The following is a 16905-nucleotide window of genomic DNA, read 5'->3' as shown; positions in this document are numbered from 1 at the left end:
CTCCTGGGTATGCTCTTGGCCCAGAGGGAACCCCAAGGCCCCTGGCCACCCTGACCAGCCTTTGTGTTGCCTCCTCCTGAGAATGGTGAAATCTTAGCTTTTGAGCCAGGAATATTGTTTGGAAAAAATGAGACGCGCAGAGAGTCCCCATAGTCCCCAAACCTCATTTTAAAGGGATTATAGCGGTTGGCTTGTAAATCCTGTTTCTTCTGGTGGGGGACTTAGAGAGGGGCTTGGGACAGGCCCCGGTGGGGGAAGAAAAGAGGTCATTTCATTTCCTGGAGAGGAAAGCCTCCCTCCCCTTCCCCAACTGGGGTGCCTGTCTCTGCCTGAGGTGGAGGAAACTGAGGGAGGGAGGGGAAGGCCATCCGGCACCCAGGGTTCTGGCCCTGGCTTTGTCACCAATTCATGGTCACCTTGGGATGCTCCTTTTCCTCCTCTGGGCTGTGGTCTCCTGGGTGACAATGATTTGAACATGAAGGTGAGTCTTGTCCTCTCTCCTTTGCTGAGGATACGAGTTGGGAGCTTTATACTGGGCAGCCTGGAGGCAGTGCCCCACAGAAGTGCGTGAAAGAACTAGCTGGGAGCCCTCTGCCTATAGAAGGTGTGGAACTTCACAGGGACAACTAAATAGCTGAGAAGCTTCAAATCTTTAATTTATTTCTTTTTTCAAATCATCGAGGGAAGACTGGCTACCTTGTGTAGTATACTGTTGACAGTACAGGATATGTTAACTACTTTTCTCCAGCACCGTGTTCAAAGGCGTTGATTCTTCTTCTGTCATCTTTAGTAATTGTCCAGCTCTCCGATGCACAGCAAATAATTACAAAGACCAAGACATAGATCAGGAGCACCTTAGTCTTCAGAGTGACATCATTGCTCTCCAGCACTTTGGAGAGGTCGCTGACAGCAGACTTCCTCAGTGCAATTTGTCTTTTGATTTCCTGGCTGCTGGTGCCAAGAGTACTGACTGTGGATCCAAACAAGCAGAAATTGTCAACAATTTCAATCTCTTCTCTTTCTATCATTGTGCTGCCAATTGGCCCAGTGGTGAGAATCTTTGTCTTCTTGATGTTGAACTTCAATCCATATTAAAGACTATAGTCCTTGGCCTTCTGCAGCAAATGCTTCAGATCCTCCTCAGTTTCAGCAAGCAAGGTTGTGTCATTTGCATAGCATAGGTTGTTGATGAGTCTTCATCAAGTCCTGATATCACATTCTTTCTCATAGAGCCCTGCTTCCTGAATGATCTGTTCTGCACATAGATTGAAAAGGTATGGAGATAGGACGAATCCCTGACACACTCCTTTCCTGATTTTGAACCATGCAGTTGTTTCCTTGCTCTGTTCTGAGGACTGCTTCCTGGGTGTTATCTATATTCTATCAAGTTGACATAGCAACTCCAAAGATTACATAAAACATTTAGGAGGCACTGAGTTTATGTAAGTGAAAGAAGCCTAGATTGCTGCCATTGAGTTGATTCTGAGTCTTAGAGACTCTCACACAAAGTAGAGCTGCTCCGTAGGGTTCCAAAGGCTGGCGTCTTCCTGGAAGCAGAATCACTGCTTTATTTTTCAACAGACGAATGGCTGAGGGGGGTCCTAACTTCGGGCTTTTCAACAACTGATCACTTTAGCTACCAAGTGACTAAAAAAAACCAAAATAAAACAACCAACCAAGCAAATAACAACAACAAGAGAGAGAGAGAGAGAGAGAGAAACACCACAAAACCAAAACTCAAACGCAACACCATTGAGTTGGAAACAATTCAATAGCAACACCATTGAGTTGGAAACAATTCAATAGTTGACTCTTGACTGAGTTTCCCAAGTCCTGGAAGTCACACAGGAGAGATTTCCTTTCTTTTTCTGGAGGATTGACTGGAGATTCAAATCGCCAGGCACGGGTGGCCTTTGGGTTAGCCACACAACTCCCCAGGGACTGCTGAGGCCACCAGAGCTCCCCCTCTGTCAGGGAGGAGCCAACAGGTGAATGAAGGTGGCGGGAGATGGTTGCACAGTCTAAAGGATGTACCACTGTCGGTGTGTTGGCGGTGGAGAAACTGTTAAATAGTTGTGTCCTGCTGAGTATGTTCTCACCACCACCACCAAAATGAAATATTTAAAAGGTTTCGTTTCTTGGAGTGGTGGAGTTAGAGAAGAGATTGATGTCTGTCAAGATGGTGTGACCACTTCGAGGGCCCTGTGGGACACGATGCCCTCTGCTGTACTCTCTCCTTGAACCTCCTGGAGCAAAGCTTCCATTGAGAGTGATCACCAACAGCTGAAGAGTTCTGAAGTCAACAATTCTCTGGGGCCAGGGCCTATGCTGAGGTGGGGCTCCTGGAAAGAACTAGAAGGTCCACTTCTGTTTGACTGCCACCTCTAAAATGCTGAGACTGGCTCAGACCAGCTTGGACCAGAACGTGGGGAGATCAATCACCAGTGATATGTGAGCTGCGTTGGGGACGGCATGTGGTGAACTTAAGAAAATTGTGAGGTATTTATTTAAATGGGTCTTGGGAGAAAATAATTCATGCATCAAATCTATCCAATCAAACGTACAATTTTGTGGATATGATTGCTTCGGTCAAGGGTCAGGGACATATTTATGCTAATACACAGTGAGTTGATTTCAGGGGAATATTAAAATGCATGAAACCATTGGCTTTTTAGCATTGTGACAGGGCCGGGTGTCCTCAGTGGGTCCTGCTAGCCCATCCCAACTCTAACACTGTGACACTGTGGAAGCCCCCTCACCCAGACTCTAAATCTCTAGCTTAAGGAAGGTAGGGAAATCTGAGCAGGAATCAAAGACTGAGATCTGACGTTTTCCTGAATAGCTGGCTTGCGATGGGCTTTCAAGCAGATGGAAGAAGAAGGGAATACAACTTAGTGTCCCAGCCGACTTCTCTGTCTTTTCCTCCTTTGTTTCTTTCTTTGCTTTATCCTCTCCTCCTCCTTTCTTTCCCTCCTACTTCCTGGGCACTTTCCCTCCTCCTACTTCCTGGGACAGACTCATAGAAAAGTTTAGGCCCATTTCAGAGAAAGAAAGCAAAACCAAAGAACTACAGCCTTGCTACACTTGGAGGTCACAGGGCACATTATTAGCATATTCAAGGCTCCAAGAAGTCCTGCACTGACACAGGCTTGCACATGACTGTTAAGTGGAGCTTTCTCAAGCGTATTTGATTCTCAGTAGGGTATTCTCTCAGGGGCATTATCTCAGTACAACACGTGTTAACATCCAGACAAGTGGATTTCCAAAGAACTCCTTTAGGGATGTGTTGAGCTGGAAGCTGATGATAAGTGGCTTCCGCCCTGATGATCGATAAGTGCATTGACAATGGACTTCACCCAGCTCCCAGGGCGGCCTCTCCCAGTGGGAGGGAGGGTAGGCTGTCCAGAGGAGGCTTCTAGCCAATACCGCCCCCAACGCTGTCCCTGGTTCCTCAGTGAGAAGTCAGAGTGACCTGCCAACTGAGGGGTGGGGTTTGCAGGGCTCCCAAACTGTCTCTGCGTAACTGTCCATCCAGTGCCCAGGCTTTCTCTTCCCGCTACTACTGGGATTAGCCAAAGCACAACAACAGCAACAAAAATACAAAACCCCAAAAGATAAGAACTCCAGGCTGAATAATATCCTAAGCCACGTCATGAGAGCCCTTTCCCTGGTGACCCCCTGTGTAGCAGAGTCAGCAAGTCTGGGTGTGACTCCCAGCTCTGCCCCTGCCCTCCCCCTCCCCGGTTTAGGACAGTTAAGTGCCCAGAGGCTTCATTTCTCCATCCCTCCCCTTGGTCTGGGCCACCCCCCTTGGATGGTGTGAGCGAACCATGGGGATGCCAGAGTGGGATGACAGTTCTCTTCTTAAATAGCACTATCAGCAATGTGAAGACCGTATTAATCACAACTACTTCATTAATATTGTTGCTATTGTTGTTAGGTGCCATCAAGTCCAGTACGACTCATAGCAGCACCCTACGAACAAAAGATCTGAACCCAGTCCTGTCCTGTGCCATCCTCACACTTCCTGATACACAAGAGCCCATTGCAGCAGTCACCATGTCCATCCACCTGCCTGAGGGTCTTCCTCTCCTTTGCTGACCCTCCACCTTTCCTGGCATCATGTCCCTCTCCAAGGAATTACACCTCCTAGCAACTTGCCCAAAGTATGTGAGGCAAAGCCTCATCATTCTTGTCTCTAAAGAGCACTCTGGCTGCACCCTCTCCAAGACGTGTCTGTTCATTCTCTTGGCTGTCCGTGGAGTGTTCAGTGCTCTTCTCCAGCACCACGGCTCAAAGGCATCAGTTCTTTTTCTGTCATCCTTTTTCGTTGTCATTAGAATTTGGCAACTCACAGAGCAGTTGCATGTATGTTTCTCTCCCATCTTTCCGAGCTGGTCCTGTGACACTGATAGTATCTCTTCATTCTATACAGAGGCCCAGAAAGGAGAAGCAGCTGGCCCAAGGTCACAGAGGAGTGTGTGGTAGAGCTGGGGTTTGAACCTAGGTCTCTTGATTTTAGCTCAGGCACTATTAAAAGTGATTCCAAGACTAGAAGATATAAACCTTAACTTTGAAGAACTTTAGTTCAGTTGAAATTCCTCCTGTCTCACCATTTGATGCCTGGTTTTTGGATACGTTGTGGTTGTGTGCGGTTGAGAAGGAACTGACCCATAGATGACCCTCCAAGTGGGTTTTCAGAGACAGTAAATCGCATGGGAGGAGATTGTCCATCCTTCTCCCAAGTCTTAGCTATATGTTTGTGAAAGAGGGGGAAAGTCTTGTGTACAGTACCTTACTGGGAAAGTCTGAATTCAGAAGAGAAACAGCTGTGGGGAGGTAATCAAGGAATGCTTCCTAGAGGAGGAGGTGGACCCAGAGTGAGGTCCTGAAGGATAAAACACAGAACAAGTTTCTAATGTATCAGTCATTCACATCCTAGTGTGAATTTATTTGGTACACCATATCTCAATGCAGAATGAAAGCAAGCCTTCCTTATTCACTCATTTAAGACAACAATTTGATACATTACTATGAGGGCAACTCTAGGGATGTCAGCTTATCCTCTAGAACAGGCTCTTCAAGATCAGGATTGACCTCTACGAGTGAAGAAGCAGAAGGCAGGGATCCCTTACGAGGAACTAATGAATCCCCATCTGTGCCCAGCTCTGGCTACTTCCAGAAAGGAAGGGAGACCCTCAACAAGCTGGCCTGACATGGACAGAGAAAGGCTCCCATCTGCTATCCACTGGGTTGCTGTGAGTTGTCATTGATGTGATGGCATCTAACAGCAATAACAACACGGAATAACTAAGTAACCCTCCTAGGGGAACAATATTCAGACCTCAGACACAGATGGGAAAGACGGAAACTCTAGGCACTGGAGTTTGGTGGGAAAGATTATGGAGTAAAGGGAACCAGGATCTGAGCCTTGGGAAGGGGAAGACTGGAGTTGGAACAGGAGGGGACCCATATTTAAGGGCCTGGTCCACCCTGGAGGTGAGAGCAAGAAAGAGTTCTAGAGGGAGGATTGGTTCAACCAAGGGAGGAGTCAAGAGGTCAAGAGGGGAAGCAGGATGAGGTGTGTGGGGTGGGCCGGGTAGGAGGGCAGCTGAGTTTGTGGGCATCTGGGACCACAGCAATTAAGAGCCTCTGGTCAGGTCGAACAATTAGCAAACAAGTTCTGTTTCTAATTACATTTCTAATGGCAACCTGTTGTTTTAGTGAGCAGGACTGATAGAAGATGGGAAATGGCTCTGAAAAGGAGCCTGGCTTGGTGGAAGGTGATGGATGAAATCCTTGCTAGTGCACTTAGCTCATCTACCCGGCATTTATCCGTGGGCTGCAAAGCCGGGGCTCCGCCTGCGTCTCCTCTGTTGCTCCCCATAGGGGCTGGAAAGCAAAGTCATCCTGATGCTTTCTCACTCCCTGGCTAGTCTTGTCCAGTCCCATGGCTTCTAGAAAGTTCATCTAGCAGTTTGAGTCTCCCACGCTAGTCTCTCCATCTCTGGTGTCTTCTCTGGGCTCCACCTCCATAGCTGCTTCTCTGGCCCAGCCTTGACTATGCTGTCTAGAACTTCTCCCCTAGTCCTCTCCAAGTTCAGTTCAACCACCCGCCTTGCTCTCTACACTGTGTTGTTGTTATTGTTATGTCTAATAGAGTCACCTGTGACTCATAGCAACCATATGCACAACAGCTCTGAAATCTGACCTATCCTGAGCCAGTCCCTGACACACCTACCCCTGCTACTCCAATTATTGTGTCAATATATCTCCAGGGTCTTCCTCTCCTGTGCTGTCCCTCCACCCTTCTAAGCATGATGTCCTTTTCCAAGGTCTGGTCCCTCCTGGCCATGTGCCCAACGTAAGTGAGAGGGAGATTCAAAATCCTTGCCTCCAAGGAGAAACTCAGTTTTACACTTTCTAGGACATAATATGGTCCATGATATGTTCAAGATTCTTTTCCAGTACAACTCAAAAGTATCAATTCTTCTGACATCCTTAGTCACTGTCTAGCTCTCTGAAGCATAGCATGCAACTGCGAAGATCATAGCCTGGCTCAGGCGCACCTTAGTCTCCAGACTGACATTATTGCTCCTCAGCACTCTGGAGAGGTCCCTGACAACAGACTTCCTCAAAACAATTTGTCTTTTGATTTCCTGACTGCTGGTGCCAAGAGTGTTTGTTGTGAAGCCAAGCAAGTTGAAATTGTTAACAACCTCAATCTCTTCTCCATCTCTACACTGTATGCGGTCTTTCTGCTCCTTGACATAACTATTCTCATCTCTGAGGCTTTGCCCATGCGACTCCCTCTATCTGGAATGCTTTCTTCTAGACCCTGATGTGGCTGATTCCTTCTCATGTCAGACTAAGTTCAAAATTTTCCAAAAGGCTTTCAGTCACCACACTAAGGAAGCATTGCCACACCACCAGTCACGCACCCACTGTACTGAACTAATCCTAACTCATGGGGACCCTCAATCTGGTTTCCAGGGCCATAAAATCTTAACGGGGCAGAGTGGCTCATCTTTCTATCGAGGAGCATTTACTGGATTTGAAGCATCCAACGTTTGGTGGTTAGGCATTCTGGTGGCTTAGTGGTAAGGAGCTGTGCTGCTAAACCAAAGGCCAGTGGTTCAAATCCACCAGTTGCTCTGTGGGAGAAACATAGACAATCTCCTCTCCTACAACTTACAGCCTTTGGAAAACCACTGGAGGGTCCGCTACAAGTTGGTTCTGACTTGACAGCACATAACAACAGTAACAACAGCAGTAACATTTGGTCAGCAGCCCAGTGTATATCATATTATGGCCCTACCACCACCATTATCACACCACAAGGGCTCCTTCCAAGCACCCCAGGACTCCTTTTCTTGTCTTTGTGGCATTTTATGACATGAAATGATATATTCTTTTGAGCTGTAAGGCCTGGTTTTGTGAAATGATCATATTATTAAAGTTAGTAAATAGCACAACAAAACACACATCAAAAGTGTAATCAACACTTCACTGAAGAAGACATTCAGATGGCCAACAAGTACATGAAGAAATGTTCAAAGTCCCTAGCTCTAAAAGAGATGCAAATCAAAACAACTATGAGATATCATCTCACCCTGGTAAGAATAGCAAAATATAAGAGAACAGCAAGCAACAAATGCTGGTGAGGATGTGGAGAAACTGGAACTCTTATTCACTGTTGGTGGGAATGTAAGATGGTGCAACCATTGTGGAAGGCGGTGCGGTGCTTTCTCAAAAAATTGCAAATAGACATACCATTTGACCCAGCAATCCCATTACTGGGAATATACCCCAGAGAGACCATGTCTGCCATCCAAGCAGATATATGCACACCCATGTTTATTGCAGCTTTGTTTACAATAGCAAAGAGTTGGAAGCAGCCTAAGGGCCCATCAACAAACTAATGGATAGAGAAGCTGTGGTATATCCACACAATGGAATACTATGCAGCATTGAAAAACAAGGAACTCATGCAATATTATTCAAAGTGGGTGACCCTGGAGGACATTATGCTGAGTGAAATATCTCAGTCACAAAGGGACAAATACTGCATGGTGCCACTGTTGTAGAATGGGTCTGACATCAGGGTGGGGGTATGACAGAAAAAAACTGGATAAATTATGTATATTGAAACAGATGAGGGAAAGAACAGATTAGAAGTGATATATGATTGAGTATTATGGTTAGCACAGGAATCCAGAATTAAGGTTGCATAGAGAAGTGTACTAGGGGTGGGGGTGGGGGGAAGGGACGTGGGAATTGTATACTAATGAAGGAATTTTTTCTTTTTTTTTTTCTCTCTTCTGAGGGGGAAGCAAGCTGGTGGGGAGGGGTGGGAAGGGAGAAAATTGCGGCAATGAATGAATGGAAATCCAAAACCTCTGTAAAAAAAAAATAATAAATTTTTTTAAAAAAGGGTAATCAATGGCAATTAATGTTGTAAAACAAGACCTGTGGGAATGCATAAAAAAGAAAATTATTCCTAAAGCTTCACTTGAATAATAATAATAATATCACAATCCTAACGTAAACACAAAGTTACCTATCTAATAAAGGCTATTGCAAAAATAAAACAAAACACAACAAAACAAAAACCACCACACCAAAAAAAACCCCCCCCCCCAAAAAAGACTATTGCAAGGATTTGAACCCGAGCCACCCTATCCAGAAGGAGCCCTGGCGGCACAGTGCATTACCTATTGTGCTGCTAACCAAGAGCTCAATGGTTTGAATTTACCTGCTTCATGAAGGGAGCTCCCGTGGCTCAGTGGCAAGGAATTGCACCACCAATGCAAAGTTATGTGGTTTGAATCCACCGGGTGCTCTGCAGAAGAAAGATGGGCAGTCTCCTCTCCTGCAATTTACTGCTTCTGAAAACCTGCTGGAGGGTGAGGTAGGTGTTGATTTCTGATGGTATCCAGCAATAATAAAAACCTGCTGGAGGGTCAGCTCTGGGTCAGTTCTGAGTTGACTGTACATAATAGCAACCACACACTGTTCCATAGAAGAAAGATCAGGCAATCTTCTCTGGTAAATGTTTAGACCCCGTGGAGGTTTGTATTGAGTTGGAATGGACTTCAAGGCAGCGGTGGGTTCATCTGACCCCCAGTCTGTATTCTCACCACGATAATGTATTTCACTGAAGTAGATATGTAATCTTGATGTCCAAATACTCTTTATTTGATCTTTTGCACACAATTCAGGGCACTTAGTAAAAAGCCTGAGTCAAAACCCCTGTGCTTTTAACTACAGAATGCTTGTCTCTCTGTTAGCCTCTCTCTTCAGGATAAACCTAAACTTGTTTATTTTTTGAATGCTATATACACACAGAGACAGAAACAGATAAGAACATTGATGCTACTTCCTAAATTGATGGTTCCTGTGTGCTGTTGAGTCAGAACTGACCCACAGCTGCCCCTCCAGTGGGTTTTCAGAGGTAGTAAGTCACACAGGAGGAGATTGCCCATTTTTCCTTAGGGAGCAACTGGTGGATTCAAACCTCGTGCCTTTGGGATTGCAACACACCTCCTTATCACTATGCCATCATAGTTCTTTATGTTGGTAGAGGAAGAAATAATTACGTGAAACTTTTAGCTGGATAACATGTGTGATCTTATGTCTAAATTAGATTAATTAAAGAGTGATGTTTTCTTTTTTATGTGTGTGTGTGTTTTGTGTGGGTTCCCCCCCCCCCATTTAAATGGCACAATGAGATAAGTAAATCTATTGAACATTTTCCTTTTCCTTTTTGCTGGAACAAAGTGTGAATAAAATTTTCAATTTTCAATATAAAAAAGCCCAAGGAGTGTCTGGAAGCCTTCTACTGCACTTGCAAAGGCATGCATTTCCAGCACTTTTATTTACTGCTTCTATTTCTCTGTAGATTTCTAAATGATACCTGTTTACTAAAATGTCTTCATTTTTTCTATTTTCTAGCTTCATCATCTTTTCTACTAACTAAGATAAGGGTTTTCTACAGAGAATCCTTCTTTGCTTCCATCCTCCCTAAATAGTTATGTCACTATTTTGGTAAAACTTATTATTCAGTTCTTTAGCCTGGGGACCCTGTAAGTATAGTTCACACACAAGGCAGATGGAAGAAGAGAATTGTTTCCCCTTTTGCATAACTTTTGTTTTTCTGAAGTGATTTGGCGATAGTGAAATTGCTTCTCATGTTCCATGTCATCGTCTTCTAGGCCCCTTTTGCTAATTCTTCCCTAAGCACCCTGGCACACCTCTAAATCCCCTCTCACAGAGTCATGGCTGGGGCAAAGGGAAAGCATGTGTGTAGAGCTTGGGGTGTACACTAGTGATTACTGTCTGAAAAGGTACTCCAAATTCAGCGATGAAAAACAACAATGTATGTGATCTTACAGTCTCTGAGGGCCAGGGATGGTTTAGCTGGGTCCTCCGCTTCTGGGTCTCTCACAAGATGACCATCCAGGTGTTGGCTGATGCGAAGGTCATCTCAAGGCTCAGTGGATGTGGGTCCATATCCAAGCTGACCTGGAGGTTGGTAGTGAGATTTGACATCTTCCCAGCTATTCGAGTGAGGGTCTCAGCTCCTCACAAGCTGCTGGCCCTCTCAGCCTTCCATTGCTTTCTCACCACCTGGGCCCTTCTACAGAGTTACTCACAATTTGGCAGAATGCTCCATCAATAGGGAGCCGGTGAGAGAGTATGAGCAAGGGGGCAGCCATAGCCATTTGGTCCCTATTCTTAGGAGGGACATCCCATCACTTGTTTCCTATTCTATTGCTTAGAACTGAGTTTCGGAGGTTCGGTCTATATGTGATGGGACGGGGCTGACAGGGTGGGAATCCTGGACGTAGAGGTCCTGAGGGTTTGCTATAGGACATCTAGCACATCGTAGTTTGGACCAAATCATGGAGTGAAGGAAAGAGGGAGACAGAGAATTAGCAGCCTGGGGACAGGTGAGCACAGATGGATGTCGGGGGCAGTGGCAGCCATTCTGAGCAGCTGAGGTTTTAGTTCAGAGGTACAGTTTGTGGGGATCAGCTGGCTGCTTGGTGAGGATTCATGCCAGGTGCTGTGAACAACTGCGTGGCAGGTTCCCAGGGGCTGTGACCTTCTGGAAATAGGTCACCAGGGATGGTTCCCCACCCCACCCCTTGAGGCACTGATGAGACATTTGAAGCACCAATCAGTTCGATTATCAAGTACTCGTTTAACTATGTATGCCACTCAGGGATCTCTTGGGGTGGGTTGGAGGAAATAGATGGCAGAGATGGGTTAGGGGAAGGAGAAGTCGGTCAAGGAGATAGATAAGGGGCAGCCATGAGGTTGTGAGGCTCTGAGTGTGGTACCTGCAGACCAAGGACAGAAAGCGTTTTGAAACTGGCGTAGTGTCACACTGGCCTCCCAGGTCCGGCTTCCCTGTGAGTTTCCCTGATTGAGGCATCCATGACTTTAGAGCTCTGGAAAGCCACATCTTGGTTCCCTAACTTGTAGCTGAGGAGACTGAAGCCCAGAATCGGGGAAGGAACAGCCTCCCTCTTCACTCGCTGTATGGGGCTGACAGGCTAGAAGCTGACATTAGTCACCATAATTTTCAGGTAAAATGAATTCTTATCCTGGATGTACAGTGGCGTCGTGCATAACATGTTGACCTGTTAACGAAAAGGTCGGCAATCTGAATCCACCAGCTGTTCCAAAGGAGAAAAATAATGGGTGATCTCCTCCCATAAAGATTGACATCTTCAGAAACCCAGCGGAGGTTCACTATGAGTCAGAGCCAACGTGCTGGGTGTGGTTTGCCCTGGCCATGGAGGGCAACGTCAGGATTTGGCCCGAGGGAGAAGCCCAGTGGCAGACAGGAGAAATATGTATCTCAAAAGGTGAGTCCAGGCGCAGGTCTGACAAGGGAGCCAGAGATGTCCCGCCCTTGTCCCTCGGGGGGCAGAGGCCAACCAAGGCCTAAGAGACACGGTCGGTCACGGAGGTATTTCATTGTCCTCCTGCTGGGGCTCCTGGCCACAAGTCCCCATGCCTGCCCCATTGAAAGCCCCGCATTGTTGCAATCCCAGGCCTCCAATGAAGACTCCCAAACAATGTGAATAAAACCACGAATGAGGCAACCGTGATGGAAGGGGGTCGACCCCGCCCCTTCACCCCTCTGGGGTCTGAGCTCTGAAATCCCCTCCAGCAGTGGGCTGCTGGGCCTTGACTGGCTTGGAGCCCCCTTGGCCACCACAGTGGGGCTCCAGGCTGGACAGAGGACAGGGAGAGCCTTGGGCGGCTCACCTCCTCCCCGCCCCCTGCTCTACGCTGAGCCACTCTGATGCTCACTTTCTTGGCAGGCGCTAATCTGTTCCACGATTCAGACCCCACCGCGGGAACCTTGCTGCTTGGGCTGGGGCCTCCTTGCCAAATTGCACAAGGCGTTTACCACACACAGGCAGGCAGGGGACAGCCAGAGAAGCCGAACGCCTTTCCCCCAGGAGGGGCGGGAGAAGGAGTCGCTGCTGTCCTGTGGTGTCTGGGCCTGGTGGGACCTCAGGGACACCCCTGCCACAACCTCCTGGCCACCCAGCCTCACCTCAGAGCCACCAGGCTCGGATTGGACCACAGGAAGGCAGAGTCCTCGCTTGACTCTTAGTGGTTCTGAATTCAAAGGAGTGACAGGAGTCTTTCTAACCAGTATGAGACACAGACCTCGTGCCCCCTGGTCCCGTAGGCCCAGCTGGCTGCCCACTCAGAGCCTGGGACCTGAGGCAGACCAGGCACAGCAACCAAGTGGAGTGTGGAGAGTCCACACTGGTTGAAGAGGTCTCAGTGGTCCCCTTCCCTAATTGTCTCCATGACCTATGCTGAATGTGGGAGGGACACTGAGCCATGGCCCATGGTAAGGGGTCAGTTGTGGCCTCTGGGAATCCATGATTGATGTCACAGAAGGACAATCTGCCCGAGAGCTCACAGGATAGGAAGGGTCAGCAGAGCAACTATTGTCCTAAATTAGCTTCCCTGGTAAAAGACCTTAGAAGGTTCCAGATCTTTGGAAAGATGTCCAGATGTTTTCAGGTGATTTGGGCAGGAAAAGTATTGGTCATCACATTTAAAGCACCTTGAGCTGAGGGTCATATTTAACTCTCCAAGAACTCCATGGGATGGGTACTATTCTATTCTTCTCCCCATTTTACAAATGAGGAGACTGAGGCACAGAGAAGCCAGAAAAGACTCTCGAGGTCACATTGATGGCAAGCACAGAGCTGTGGGTGTCTGGTTAGTGGTCTTCACCCCTCTCTTCATTCTCCCTGGACACCAGGTTTATAAAGGCCTTGTGCTCGGGATTGGTGCCCAAGACATTCTGGGTCCTTCTCACCTCGGCTGTCTTCCACCTGGTGCAGTGCAAGGAAGGCTCTTTTGTAAGAAAGAGGCAGAGGACCCACTGCCCCTGGCTGCCGTGCTGGATGATGGTTCCTTGAGTTACAAGCCATTGTAGTGAAGTGGGAGGGCCAAACCCTGGCCTCCATGAAACCAGAGTTTTGAACTGTTCATTCCAGTTCAACTCCCAGTTGAGAATTTGCATTTCCAGTCCAGATAGGTAGAATCTGAATCTAGACTTTAACAAGATCCCCAGGTGATTCTTAGAAAATTGTAGATTCTGAATCCTTCTACCTAGAATAGATACACAGTTGTCAGCAGCTAGGTAAACTAGAATGAATGGCCTTTGAAGCTCTGCCTAGAACTCAGCGCAATTTTCTGACCTGACTAAGCCTTTCTCGAGGTGCCTGTCCCCTCCTCTGTGGGATGGCTAATGGGATTGTCCAGAAAGGACTCTGGGTTTCAGACACTGGGGGACCCAAAGCTGCAGCTTCTGAGACAAGTTCATCTTTGCTAATTAGATGCTCCAACATGCATACATAGATACACGCAGACACCACTAACCTGCCCTGATGCCCCTTATTACCTCTTGTTGTTAGCTGCATTGCAGTCAACAAGAATTCATTCTGCACCAGCTCCACTATGGTCAAGCCTATCATTGCAATCACTTTGCTAATCATTTCATTGAGGGTCTCTCTCTTTTTCAATGACCCTCTATTTTTCCAAGCTTGATGTTTTTGTCCAGGGATTGGCATCTCCTAACAACATACTCAAAGCATGTGAGATGAATTTCCACCACCTTTTCCTCTAAGGAGAGCTCTGGTTTTATGAACTTGGGGAAACAAGATCATCTCTCTTAACTTCAGTTTCCTCATCTGCAGAAGGAAGATATTTTTATTGTTAGGTGCTGTTGAGTTGAACGTGACCCATAGTGACCTTATGAACAACAGATCTGAACCCTGTTCACACTTCCTGGCACAGTAAAACCCATTATGGCAGTCACTGTGTCAATCCACCTGGTTGAGGGTCTTCCTCTCCTTTGCTGACACTCTGTCTTTCTCTTTCCATACCTATTCAAGCTGCAGGATAAAGGAATTATTAAAAAAGCTGGACTCTGTGGCATCAAGACTGGAAAAAGATACATCAATAACTTTTGTTACGCAGATGACACAATCTTGCTTGTTGAAAGTGAGGAGAACTTGAAGCACTTGTTGCAGAAGATTAAAGAATATAGCCTTAAATATTGCATCTCAACATAAAGAAAAAATTTTTACCACTGACTTATAAGGCAGTATCATAAAAAATGGAGAAAAAAATTGAAACTACCAACAACTTCATCTTACTTGGATCCACAGTGAACACCCTCAGTACAAGCAGTCAGGAAATCAGGAGATGTATTACACTGTGAAAGTCTGTTGTGGGGTACCTCTCCAAATTATTGAGGAGCAATAATGTCCATTTGAGGACTAAGTTGGGTCTGATTCAGGCCATGGTTTTTCTGATTACCTACTATACCTCTGAGAGAGGAACAAAGAATATGCATGACAGAAGAAGAATTGATACCTTTGAGCTGTGGTGTTGGAGAAGAGTACTGAACATCCCAGGGACTGACAAAAGAACAAATGAATATATTTTGAAGAAAGTGCAACCAGAGTGCTCCTTGGAGGCAAAGATGATAAAGCTTTGCCTCATATACTCCAGGCTTGTTGTTAGGAGAGGCTGCTCCTTGGAGAAGCACATGATACTCTTTGTTAGTTGTAAAAAAAGAGCAAGGGCCATGTTGGGACAACCATGTCTGACCTTTACTGATTTTACAATGGGAACTGTTCCTGTCAACAGCATCAACAACACAAAACCAATTCCCATAAGGTCAGACATGTCCCCCATACTCGCAGACCTCTTTTTAGTCATCTTAATATCAATCTTACTGCTTTGCTGGGTCCAAAATCTGATGCGCTAGCTCATAGACCACACAGAACCATGTTGTTCCTCTGCTGTTCATAGGGTTTTCAGAGGTCTATTATTTAAGAAGTGGATGGTTGGGGAAGTCAAAAGTTTATAATCTGGATAGTAGCAGAATACAGTCAGGACAGTTTTTGAAATGTGTGTGCAGGCACCTCAGCCTTGAGCCTCACGGCTTTAGACCAGTGTTATAAAGTTCTTTGTCCTGCCAATATTGACTCTCCCTCCACCTCCCTATATTGTCCAACAAACTTGGGCAAAGGTCTTAGTTTAGCTCTGGTTCTGTCGTGAGTGAGGTGGGGGGAGGCAGCCAGCTCTGTGTCATGTCAGATCTCTCTGGTCCTCTGCTTCAGCTATGGCTGCTGCTGGCCTAGGTGTAGCTAGAACAAGAGCGGCTGGTCTTGTAGAGTGTTTGCATTCTCTTGCTGCTGCTTCTTTTTCTCTCCTTTAATGATGAGGAAGGTTTCATCTGCTACTGGTGCCGCTGGTCTCAATTTATTGGCAAGACTAGCCTATCCCCTTATAGACTAGTGAGACTTTCCAGTTCCCTTGAGACATGATCAGATAAGCCAATCCCCTCGTGGATGGGCTAACACACATTGGTTGCATATCCCCGCCGATGCACGTGGTCAAGTCAGATTCTACGGCTAGAAAGAAAGTCATATTTAAAGATAAACTCCACAGTTGTCATCATGTCAACTCTGACTGATGGTGACCCTTATACCAGAGAATGATACATTGCCAATTCTTGCAAGATCTACGTGACCACTGGTGGGCACTAATCCATTGCTGCATTTTTGGCGTCCATTCCAACGTCGAATTCTCATTTTTTAGTACTGTATTGGACAATGTACTGTTGTGATCTATAGACTTTTATTGGTGATTTTCTGAAGTAGATCACCAGTTGGTCTTAGTCTGATCTTGTTTCCTCATTGGTCTTAGTCTGGAAGCTCCGTTGAGACTTCTTCACCATGAGTAACCCTGGTAATAGTTGAAATGTTGGAGCCACAGCTTCCAGCATCGCAATATGCAGACCACCACAGCATGCCAAACTGACAGCAGTATCAAAGTCTCAAGAAGATCAGAAGGTTGAATCAAATGGGTGTCACCTTTTAAATTCTGTTTGCTTCCAATTAAACTCAGCTGGCACTCTCATTCTCTGTGCATTATCTTCCTTCAGGAGTAAGTCCAACCAACCAAGTAAATCCAACTACCTGTGAGTTACTTCTGACTCATGGTGTCTCTCCATTGAGCTTCTGAAGCTGTGGGTCATTATGGAAGAGATGATCTGTCTTTCTCCCTTAGAAAGGCTGGTGAATTAAAACTTCTGACCTTTTGGTTAGTAGTCTAACACATTAAACACTATTCCACCAGGGAGCTGTATGACCAGAGTAAGTATCAATTTCCCAGGAAATCATGGTGTCTGTACCAGTTTTTTCACATGCCAATTTTTTCAGCCACAGTCAGCCACAGTTTGTTGACTCTGAGAAGAATGGGAATCCCAGAACATTTAATTGTGCTAATGCGAAACCTGTACTTGGATCAAGAGGCAGTAGTCAGAACAGAGCAGGGTAACACTGC

Source organism: Elephantulus edwardii, unplaced genomic scaffold (genome assembly GCF_000299155.1).
Source record: "Elephantulus edwardii isolate Elephantulus edwardi_28Jun2011 unplaced genomic scaffold, EleEdw1.0 scaffold00189, whole genome shotgun sequence".
Taxonomy (NCBI): Eukaryota; Metazoa; Chordata; class Mammalia; order Macroscelidea; family Macroscelididae; genus Elephantulus; species Elephantulus edwardii.
Note: the sequence above shows the minus strand (reverse complement) of the source record.